Raw genomic sequence first — 10,771 nt, forward strand, 5'->3', positions numbered from 1 at the left:
AACAACGGCGGCGAAGATCGACAATTGCTGATCGATATCACTGGAAAAGTAGCGTTGAGCGATCGTGATCTTGAGCCGGTTGGTTTGAGGTGACGTGCCGGGCAGAAGGGACTGCCCTAAAGAAAGGGGTTTGATGCCAAGCAGGCAGAAAAACAAATGGAAGCGTAACAAAAAGGGCGAAGGAACGCACTTTATCTAAGTGTAGGGACAGCGCAAATGATGGCACATGCTCAACCGAAACGAACAGTAATGAAGGGCTTTAATGTGTTGAAGCGTTTCGTTCTACGGAAGCGAGCGTGGAAGTGTTTGGAACATTGCTATTACTTCGTGAAGATGTAAAGGTATTTAAAAAAGGTCTTCAATTGTTTCAACTACATAATAAAAATCTTGTTTATAAATCACTTCGCTGCAGAAATGTCGATGAGATAGAAAGAACATCAATTCAAACTTGAAAAAAAATGCTATACCAAGCGCTACGACAACTCAAACACATTTAAAGTAACTCGAAAGGAACCATCGCATAAGAATATTTATCTTAAACAGCTTGTACTTTACCCTTCAGCACCAACATCATCCCTTTGGGTATCCACCCCATCTCGTCTGAAAACAAAAAACTTCATCAAAAGTTACGATTAGGAGTCCTTTCATCGATGTCCTTTGCACCCTCCTTTTCGCACGGAGCGAAAGCGGGCGAATGCAAATTTCGGCCTTTACCCTGACAAACAACATTCCAACGCCCAGTAAAGTGCTTGTGATTTTCACTTTAACAGTTAAAAAAAACCTCGGTATACAACTTCCCGACGCGTCCTAACACCATTTCCCTTTTTTGTTATGAAAAGGTTCAAAGGATTGAAATCTTCTGCAAAACCGCTCGCAACCGGTTAAAGTTATCCTTTGCGACGATCACCGTGTCATCAGATTTCTGATGACGATGCTGCTGATGATGATGTTGATAAAGCGGCCGTTGGCAAATATCCAACCACGCTGGAGTTATTTTCAACGAGAAGATTTTCCTGAGCGAAGAAAACGGTGAGCCAGTTTGTTGGAGCCCACCAAAACATACACAAATAAAAGCTAGGAAATTCAATTCGACGAGGAAAAGATTGTTTGTTTTATGAAGACAATACCGACTGAAGTCAAATATTGAAACAGGTTGCTTCCATTACCTCGATCGCCACAAAACGTTGTTAAAGGTAAGCTTATACCAAACGGGTTATGGATTGCACCACGAAGAAGTTGCTGACAGTTTGACTTCAAACGGTACCTGATGTTTAATGTAACAAAACCAAGTTGGAGATTTATCCTTATAGATAAAAAGATATTAATTTGTAGATTGAAAGCTAAAGGTTTAATGTATCCTTAATAAATGCCTTAGGAAGATAAAAGTCAATATTTTATATAAGAACCAAAATCGGTACATACTTGTAATTTGGAAACTAACTCTGCTTCTGTTCTCGTTATCTGATGACCCAGCCTGCTCTTCCAATTTTCTTCTTCGACGCTGTCCACCAGTGTTAGCCCATGAAAACATTCGCATATAGTTTTGGCCGCAAAACGACCACACTTACTTGTGCCGCTGTGTGTTTTTATTTCCCACCGAGTCCATAAAGTTTTTATACATCCCAAATGAAATTCTGCCCACAACGTTTTTGGTTTTATTTTTATGTCTTAATTTGTCTTGAACCATTGTCAGGAAATAGCATTGCATACGGTATCGGTGCCCACCGCGCACTCTGAGCGTGTGTTACTGTGAGTGTGTAGCCAACGGACCAAAAATAATCCTTCGAGGCAACAACCGGGCGCAACCGGAGACAATTGCTCATTTCATATTTCCATTTTTAGTGTAAATTAAAAAAAAGAGGTTAAACGACGTTTTACGGCCGTGTATGGGTGTTTCTCACGCTGCCAAAGCATCGAGGGGGTTGAGGGGCGGGTTGGGTGAAATGTTGACGAGGCCGAGAAGAGGCTGCTTACGCCGAAGCACACACAAACAAGGGGCACCCGTTTGAAACGGCTTATGTATATGGGAAATAAAAATCAAATTAGAAGGATAATATTCCGCTCGTAAAGCAAACGAAAAACCGCTAAAACCGCGGCTAAAATGGGCTTCAGCGGAGGCGCTGGCCACGAAGAAAACTCTAGCGTAATCTTTCCGAAATATACTCCGATACGGCCTTGGCCCCGGGGTTGCGTATCGTCCTGTGATGCATGCTACACTGACGCAATTGCGCCGAACCGCCACGAACGGGGCAACCCGAGTCTCCGAGAGATTAATAAAAAATTTATATTTTACGATCAAAGTCGATCGTAAAAGTGAGTCAATGTGCCGCCTCGAAAGTAGGAAAAAAAACCGTACCACAACAACTCCAATGACGAGAACCGAGGCGACCGAGCATCGACCAAAAATCTCGAACCGCAGCAGCAGCAGCAGTAAACTTGAACTGGCATAAATTGTATGCTGGCATAAGGAATAAGCACAAATTAATTAATGCTACGCATGGCCAGTGTCGAGGTGAGACCGAAGGGTGGCAAAGCGTTACCAGCACTGGGGAAAATGTTTCTTCCCCACAACCGCGTGGAAGGGCAACACAAACATAAACATGCAATAAGTTTTCGGCACGAGTTCACCCCAAAAAAAAACTCAGCAACCTTTAGCTAATCTTCCCGAAAGCTTTTCGTTTGCGCGCGTCCATAAAACACGTCCCGCGTTCTCGCTGCGGTTGATAGTTTCTAATTCAATAAAGATAGCGGCATAAATTTTGAGCTAATTTATTGTCCATCCATCTATCTTCTGGTGATTGTTTTTCCCCATTGAAAACAATCCGGGTTGGTGGCATTGAAACTGGTCGGCAGAAACTTTTCTCGCTAGTGATTCCATCCTTCCCTGCACAAACAGTGGGAAGTCTTCGTTCCATTTCCACCCGCCCTTGGGATGCACTCGGTAGAGAGAGGCCATTGGGAAATAAAAATAAAACCCTCATCCTGAAAACAATCGTAAATCTTGTTGTGTGGTTTGTAGTCAACAAAAAGTTTTACAGCATCCTCCGTTTGTCCTGGTCGTCTATCCTTTATAGTTCGTCGTCGCTTTTCAGATACACAAAATGCGCATAGATTGTTTTAGCAAAAAAACAGATACAAAAATAAACCGAATCGAAGGAAAAAAGATTCGCAAGCGCCCAACGTGGGGCTCGAACCCACGACCCTGAGATTAAGAGTCTCATGCTCTACCGACTGAGCTAGCCGGGCTGGTGAAAATCATGTGGTTAAAAATAAATTTTTCCTGGTTTGCGTTTGCTAACAATATCGTTGAGGTGTATAAAGTGTGATACGATAAAGCGTACCCTATCAACCAAACTGCACCTCGCAAACAATAAAAAGGAAGCAAACAGTAAGTCTATAATGCAAACACATCAAAGGGAACGAGAATATCTCCCTCGGCTAATGAAATTTCCATCTTGCTTTTAATCATCGGCCCATACAGCGCGCGGCACCGAAAGACGGAACTAGAGCCTGAAATATGACATCTGATTTTTCTTCAAGATAAAAATGAACCATTACGCTCAAGCTGAGCCAATTACCGGCAGCTTTTGAGGCCTCGGCACGATTATTAAAAACGCTAGAAATCTTGAAAAATATCACCATCCCACCGAAGGTGGCGGGCAGGATATTGCGTGCGTGGAAACCATCACGCTACCGAACGCTCGGAGAAACACAGGTGGTGTGTGTGTGTGTGTGTGTGTTGTATTTACCGAAGACTTTTTCCTGGAGTAAGTGTTATGTAAATTGGCGCTGCATGTACCTCACCGTTGCACGGGTGAAAAAGAATGTCCAAATGAAGGAAAAATCTCCCCCCAAAACGGTCGGAAAGGGGGCGCTTGCTTGTTATCTTAAAGCACCGTTACCGTGGGATCTGAAGTGTTGGAACAGGAAAAAAGGGAATACGGCTGCATGAAGTCTGTCGGAGAAAAATGAGATCTAGAGCAAACGTCATTAACCACAGCGTCTTCCGCGGGGCGAATTAATTATCGCAATCTAGCGCCACGGTTGGCGATAAAACGCATCCAGCGCCGTAGGGAAGGTCCTTACGGGGACCGGGAAATTATCATTCATCGAGTGGCAAAAACCATCCGGTAGCTGCAAGTTTTCCATGTATGCAGCCCGAGCTAGAGCAGCTACACGGTTTTATCAGACACGTTTCGATGATCATTAACGTAATGGTATGTACATGTAATCCCGACCGCAAAGCTGTGATTCCTCTCGACCGAAGAACCTACCGTTTTCCCTTGCTTCGACCCGTTTGGTGCGCGATTTGTGATAACACACCAGCGCACCCGAAGGACAGTTCTATGTCCCGTGCATTAACGGACCAGCGCTCGATGGTGAGGACTTAGCGAGGACCACTTCAAACATTAACCTCCAGATGCCGGATGCTTCCACCGGTTAACCGAAGCGATGGCGTCAAAGTGGGTTGAATTTCCCGTCCCGTGGTTGAAGGTGGCGAGTGGGATGAAAAATCCTTGTAAAAGAACCACCAAACCAAAAGGAAGGAAAGCTGGTGTGAAGGCGGGAAGATGGAGAGAGAAAAAAAGGATACACACAGAAACAGCTTCTATGCAATAAAATTTCATGAATTATTCAGCAGTGAGAAGATATTTATTTTTCTTTGTTAGGACACAAACGCGGCGGACGCGCACAAAGGTGCAGCACTCCGGGGTTTTGTTGGGGAGCTTTCACTCGTTTGAAGCGTTTCCCTCAACTCATTCGCTTGAAGTGGTTTTCCGGGAAGGAAAAACTCCTCCTTGAGCCTGCGGGAGAAAGGAGTGGGACGGTAGCTACATTGCGGCGAGCCGAAGAATTGGTCACCGGGGACGAGGGGAAGGACATACGCCACAATCCGCCTCGATTTCCTGCCGTTTTCTTTTTTTTTTTTGTACTTCGAAAAAGAGATGAACCGTAACAAGTAACGAATGGTTCTGGATTTATCTGCGGCAGAAAGAAGATGACAACGATGACGATGATGATGATGATGATGATGATGATGTGATAATGTTGTGTTGATGCTGGCCCAGGATTCACTTAAGAAAATAGGACCCCAGCTTGTTAACGGTCAGTTGAAGTTAGTTTCGATCATAAATCATATCCGCCATCGCTTGTCCCCCTTCCCGTAACCGCCTTCGAATCGAGTGGAAGGACCTCGATTCAACGCACGAAATAGAGCGAAACTGCGTCCGGCCACTGCCTCGAGCTGGTGCCTCATGCTCGAAGGCGCAGATCCTGTCAAACCATTGCCGTTACATCATGTAAAAATCTTTCTTCCATCCGATGGATTCAGATGAGCGGAAAAATCATTATGCAAATGCACCGTGCCAAACGGAATGGGAGAAAACACTCGGAAAAATCCATTCCCGAGGCATTCGAGGAGTTATTGTAACGGAAGGACCGTTGTCTGGGCCCTGTCCAAAGACAAACAGAGTTGTTTTTTTTTTGTTGTATCAAGTGACACTCGCGCTCGGATGACGTGCATTTGCTATTTAAATATTAAAACGACGACAGAGGGACATAATTCTAATTGCATCGTCAACGGGCCAGGTTTTATTTTGCACAACCCGGAAGAAGTGCACATGAACCCGGAAGTCGGTGAACAGAACCGGGCGACAGTAATGAATAACGAAAAACAACCATATTTGAATACTCCAAACAAGGCAATTCACAACCTGCTTCGAGGAAAGAAAAACCTGTATATTTGTTGTGCACTAAAACAAAAAAAAAAAACAGCATTAAACAACACAGCAAAGTAGGAGGAAATTTTCATCATCCGAATATACTCGACGCATAAATTTGTCGTAATTTAAAAACGCTCTCACTTCGTTGCTTTTCGTAGTTCTACAAAGCAAACGTAAAGGTAGTTATGAAGTTTGTTTGTTTCCTTCTTCTCAACAGCCTTCAAGAGCGCATTTTTCTAGCGAGAATATTTTGGATGGCGGGACCATTGTTGGAAAAAATAGACGTAGTCCATAACGCGAGAACTGAATGGGCAGAATAACCCGGCTGTTGTGGAATTGTAATAACTTAATGTTTATTTTGTGTCCGTAGATCGCTTTTATGAAGATTAGTTCCCACTTATCTCCATGAAGCTATCCTTTATTTTAATATTTCATATACTGTGAGTAGCAGACTACATTGTAATTTTATTAAATACGACATGGTGGCTCATATCATGTATATACATCATTCCACTAGGGTTTGATTTGAACACTTACTAATTGTAGCAAAAGTTTTGCAATTACCTCCCATCTTTATACCTCCTCGTAACTCAACTTAAGAGTTCCTCCCACACCACACTTTAAAAGAACCAGAAATGCTTGTTTTTTTGTTCAACAATCAACAGGTTTGAGTGGTGGCAAAAAGTTCACCGTAGCGACGTTATTGCAAAAGTTTTGTGAAGTAAAACGCGCCGTTCCCTGTTGAGTAACACATTGGGGATGAGTCCGTAAAGAATTGTCTCCTCGAATTATACATTCAAAGCACACACGTTCGCAAATGTTGGCGATTATCACTGATTGTAACTTTCCATAAGTCGTCACGTTGTCCTACAACACCAAGAGTTCATTTTTTTTTGTTGAACGAGATTTGTTTGGTTCGTTTAATTAATTTTACTTAAAAATCGTAAGTACTTTAAAGAAATACAATTATTGTTAGCCAACCTTGACATTGGGTACTGTTTCCCTGTTTTATGTACCTTCTCTCGAGTAGGGCAACAGTTTATTATCATTGCACACTTCCCATAGCACACATTGTTACGCCTTAAAAGATTCTTTCTACTTTAAATCTAACCCTGGCAGCTTCATCCGCAAAATTCCCTTCGCAATGAAACAATTCCATAACGTGGGACGCACATCGTCCGTGGGCAGGAAAATTGAATATTTTAATAATTTAGGACGGAATAAAATTACAATCATTATTATTATTTCACCATGCACTCCGCCGGCGGTGTCTCGGGTGCGCGTCCCTTACACACACACACCAGCACACAGATAAACATCCTGCAAACGAGTATCCCATGAGGGATGCGGAAAAGGCGTGAAGGTTAAAAGAAATTGTTTTCAAATCTCCCAAAGAACGCTTGAGTAGCAAAATTGGAGCAGAATGTCTGCGAAGGGACGGGGATGTAATAAAAAAATAAGTGCATTTAATTAAATGCAATAGAAGGTACAGGCGTGTTTCGTGCCTTGGTGTGTAACTAACGAGGGACACAGCAAGACTCAAGTCTAAATCAGGATATGAAGGATAATAAACATTCCGGCGCGTCCGGTACAACCGACAATCGACACGAAAAACAAACTACAAGCATTCCAGAGCGTTCGAAGCGAAATGATGTTATCATGGTGTGAATTTGTGAGCTGATAAATTTGATCTCGATCTGGCTTAGGTTCCTAATTTACATGCCTAATTAATCCCTTCGGCCTACCGGTAGTGGAACCCCAATGTGAACACTGTCGTAAGCATACAAACCAGGCGAAAGGATTACAACTACCCTCGAGGTGCCTTCCCCGTACACGTAAGGTGATTCTGACCGAACATAAATCAAACGAAACGAAATATTTGACCAGCACCGGTGGAAATTAAAGAAAACGTCCAGGAGGCCCGCCGGTTTGCTTCCACACGCAACAGCAATCAATGGACTTCACTTCCTGGGAATGGTAATGAAAGTGATTGAAGGTGTACGATAAGATTGCACCGTCAGAGCGGACCGTTTGAGGCGGAGGAAAACATTAATTAAAACATGCCACCGGGAAAGAAATTTGAAATGAAGAAAGTAAGAATTGACTTCGGCGCGATCGTACACGAACTGTTTCACAAGTGAATGTAAATTCCTCATCAAAGCAAGCTTGATTTGAATTGTCCATAATGAAATTTCGTATTGACGGATTATACAATGCGGAGAAATACATCAACAATCCGCGAAAACCCTTCACCAATGACTGAAAATTCCAGCAAAGTTGTTTGTTTCTTTTGCATGTTCGACCAACATTAGTTCTGGTTTCTGACGTATTGAGGGAAAAGACAATTGTGCACAAAAATTCTATATAAAACTAGTATCCATAAACCACCAGTAATTAGCACAAAATGCACGATCAATATTCCGAAATGCGCTATTTGGTTTATTCGGTCATCAAAAAGCTCCACATTTTTTCTTGGTCAATCCGCGAACAGTGGAGGAATTTTTACTGCCAACGACCCAACGGCAAATTCATCACATTGTGCTACGGTACGGGAAAACTAGGTTACGGCAGCGACGGGGAAAACATAAAACCTGCCCATCGACCATCACGACGGAGCATAAGAACCACACAGCCATGATGACACATTCATGGAGTTCGCCTCGGAAACAAACACTCACGTACGGCGCGCGAAAGCATCACAGAACTCTGCCGTAAGTACGATGCGTTTTTCTTCCCCGACCGTTCCCCGACGCAAATTGGTGCAACATACTTGCATGCTAAGAGGCAAAAGATACACCTCGTTTTGTGCTATTTTTGTTTTCGAGCCAGAAAGCGCACTTGCAAAGCCTTCCCCGAACCGTTAGGAGGAGCATAAATCGTGGCTTGGGTTTTTTTTTGTTATGAACGCATTGATTATTTTGCACGCGTTCTGGCGAGGATCGTTGGTTTGGTGCACTATGGGCAAGAGAGAGGGTTTTTGTATGATTTTTGAAAATAAATTCCAATCTCAAATCTATTTATCTCAATTTGCAAATCTATTATTATTCATGTTTAATAAAGTTTGAAAGGATGATGAACTTAATCTTTTTTAAATAAATATTGTTTTCACAAATTAAACAACTAACCATAGTTCTCGTAAGTCTAATTCTGAACCTCTTATTGTCATTTGCCGTGGAACGCATTCTTTGGCTGCATTTTTCGCACCACATCCGAACGCCTTTTCTTCCGCCTCAGTTTCATGCTGAACTAATTGTACCGACAGTGCAATTTGCATGCGTGAAATGTTTCGCATCGTACGCAGCATAGCAGAAAGCACAAGATCATCGGGCCTGCACGCCTTCGTCTACCGTACTTGGCAGCTCCATCCGATAGGCTTCAATTTACTCAATACAACCCTCACCTGGTGCACGTTTCGAGCATAACGAGCACACACAAGACTGACACATGTTCTCCAACATGCACCACGTTCGGCCACGACTTTGTCCAATGGTACGGTATGCTACGTAAAATTAATGCTAAACATTTGCTATCATAATTATTTGCAATTATAAAGGAAACGCTTGCGATGATGGCGCGAGCCGCTGAAGTTGCACCACTCGGGGGGCGGCGATGATCCTCTGGCTCGTTTTCTCTTCAGCTGATCTTGATTGATGGATGGATGGAAAATGATGGGTAAGGAGTAACACAAAAAAACAAGACAGCCGCAATTGCGAAACCAAAGGGGATCCATCATCCTACGCACTCGCTTAAAAAACCAATGCTCGCATTATCAGTGACGGATGGGTTTTCCTATCCACTGCACCGAGCGAAGGCCAACGCATCTTTGCAGACAAGTTCCGGCAAAGGAGCGGTTCCGGGGGCAGACAGGCCGGGTGGCAGGACACACAGGTGCCTTTGCGCTCATTAACCACCTCCGAAAGGGGCTGCGAAAACAGATGTGTGTTAATTCACTGCTCAAACATCTTCGAAACACGTGTTTCCAGCGTGTGTTCGCAGTCAGTCGCCTTGCGTGCACTATGGGCCTGTGGGTGGGTGGGAGGTCTGGGAGGTGAGATGGATTGCGCGAAGCTTTGCGGTTGAGCTAAGGGCTGGAACATTTTCCACCCAGCGCACGTTGATTATGACTATATTAACGGTGAAGCACAAGCAGTTCGGTTCGGTTCCGCAGAAAAACGCGCTGATGCGATGTGGAAAATGCGTTAAAATGCGTTTTTGCATGGTGCGTTTAACCGTCGCCAGGGGCCGAGGTTGGTGTGAAACGTTATGCTGCAGTGACGCGAAGATGCGCACGCGAGTTCCGGGAATGCGCGAGACGCGCTGTTCGCTCCGGAACCCTGGAGTACAAAACCGTTAACAAATCGTTAGGCAGCAGACGAACGTTCCCGCGTGCGAAGTGATCGAATGCTTGTAATTGAGCTGTTGAGTAGGGCAATGTGTTTTAATGATCGAACAAAATCGAGGATTATACCAGCAAAGCAAAACCACCCGAACAGCGAGGGTTTTGCTTTTCCGATGCTTACAAGTCGAACGAATGCTCAATTAAACATTGTACTTAACGGACAGAAAAACTCTACGATACAAAAAAAAATGACAGATGAAAACATCGATGGGGCATGAAGCAGATGCGCAACATAATTGTTGACACGATTGCATTGTTTACTAGGATTAATAATTAGGAAAAAATATGATCTCACAAAGGGGTTCGTTTGCTTTCTTCTTAAATTGATAGATATTCAAACTAAAATGGTACACTCGGTCGAAGAAAACACACCCTTTAGCAGCGAATGAAATAAAATGTCGATGATTTAACAAAATATTCTCATTACAGTCACTCGCTGGGTCGTAAAATTTATCATTCTTTCGCGGAGAAATAATCGAACGCGACGTAGATAAAAATAGATCCCAAAGTACCTTTTCGTGCTGGCCATTTAATTACACCTGCACCAGCATTTTTTCCCAAGCTTCCCCAAGACCCAGGGGCCCGAGTCCATAGTTTCACGCACGCACAAAACCTTACGCCTCCCCCCTCCCCACCCAACCCACTCAAC

At 43.6% G+C, this 10,771-nt stretch overlaps 1 non-coding gene across 1 annotated transcript; it reads right to left on the minus strand.

The window, feature by feature from the left end:
- Positions 1–3,173: 3,173 nt before the first annotated feature.
- On the minus strand, positions 3,174–3,246 carry Trnak-cuu (transfer RNA lysine (anticodon CUU)). The gene has a single exon. It is a non-coding gene; the product is annotated as a tRNA-Lys (tRNA).
- Between the last annotated feature and the right edge of the window lie 7,525 nt (positions 3,247–10,771).

Source organism: Anopheles coustani, chromosome 2 (genome assembly GCF_943734705.1).
Source record: "Anopheles coustani chromosome 2, idAnoCousDA_361_x.2, whole genome shotgun sequence".
Taxonomy (NCBI): Eukaryota; Metazoa; Arthropoda; class Insecta; order Diptera; family Culicidae; genus Anopheles; species Anopheles coustani.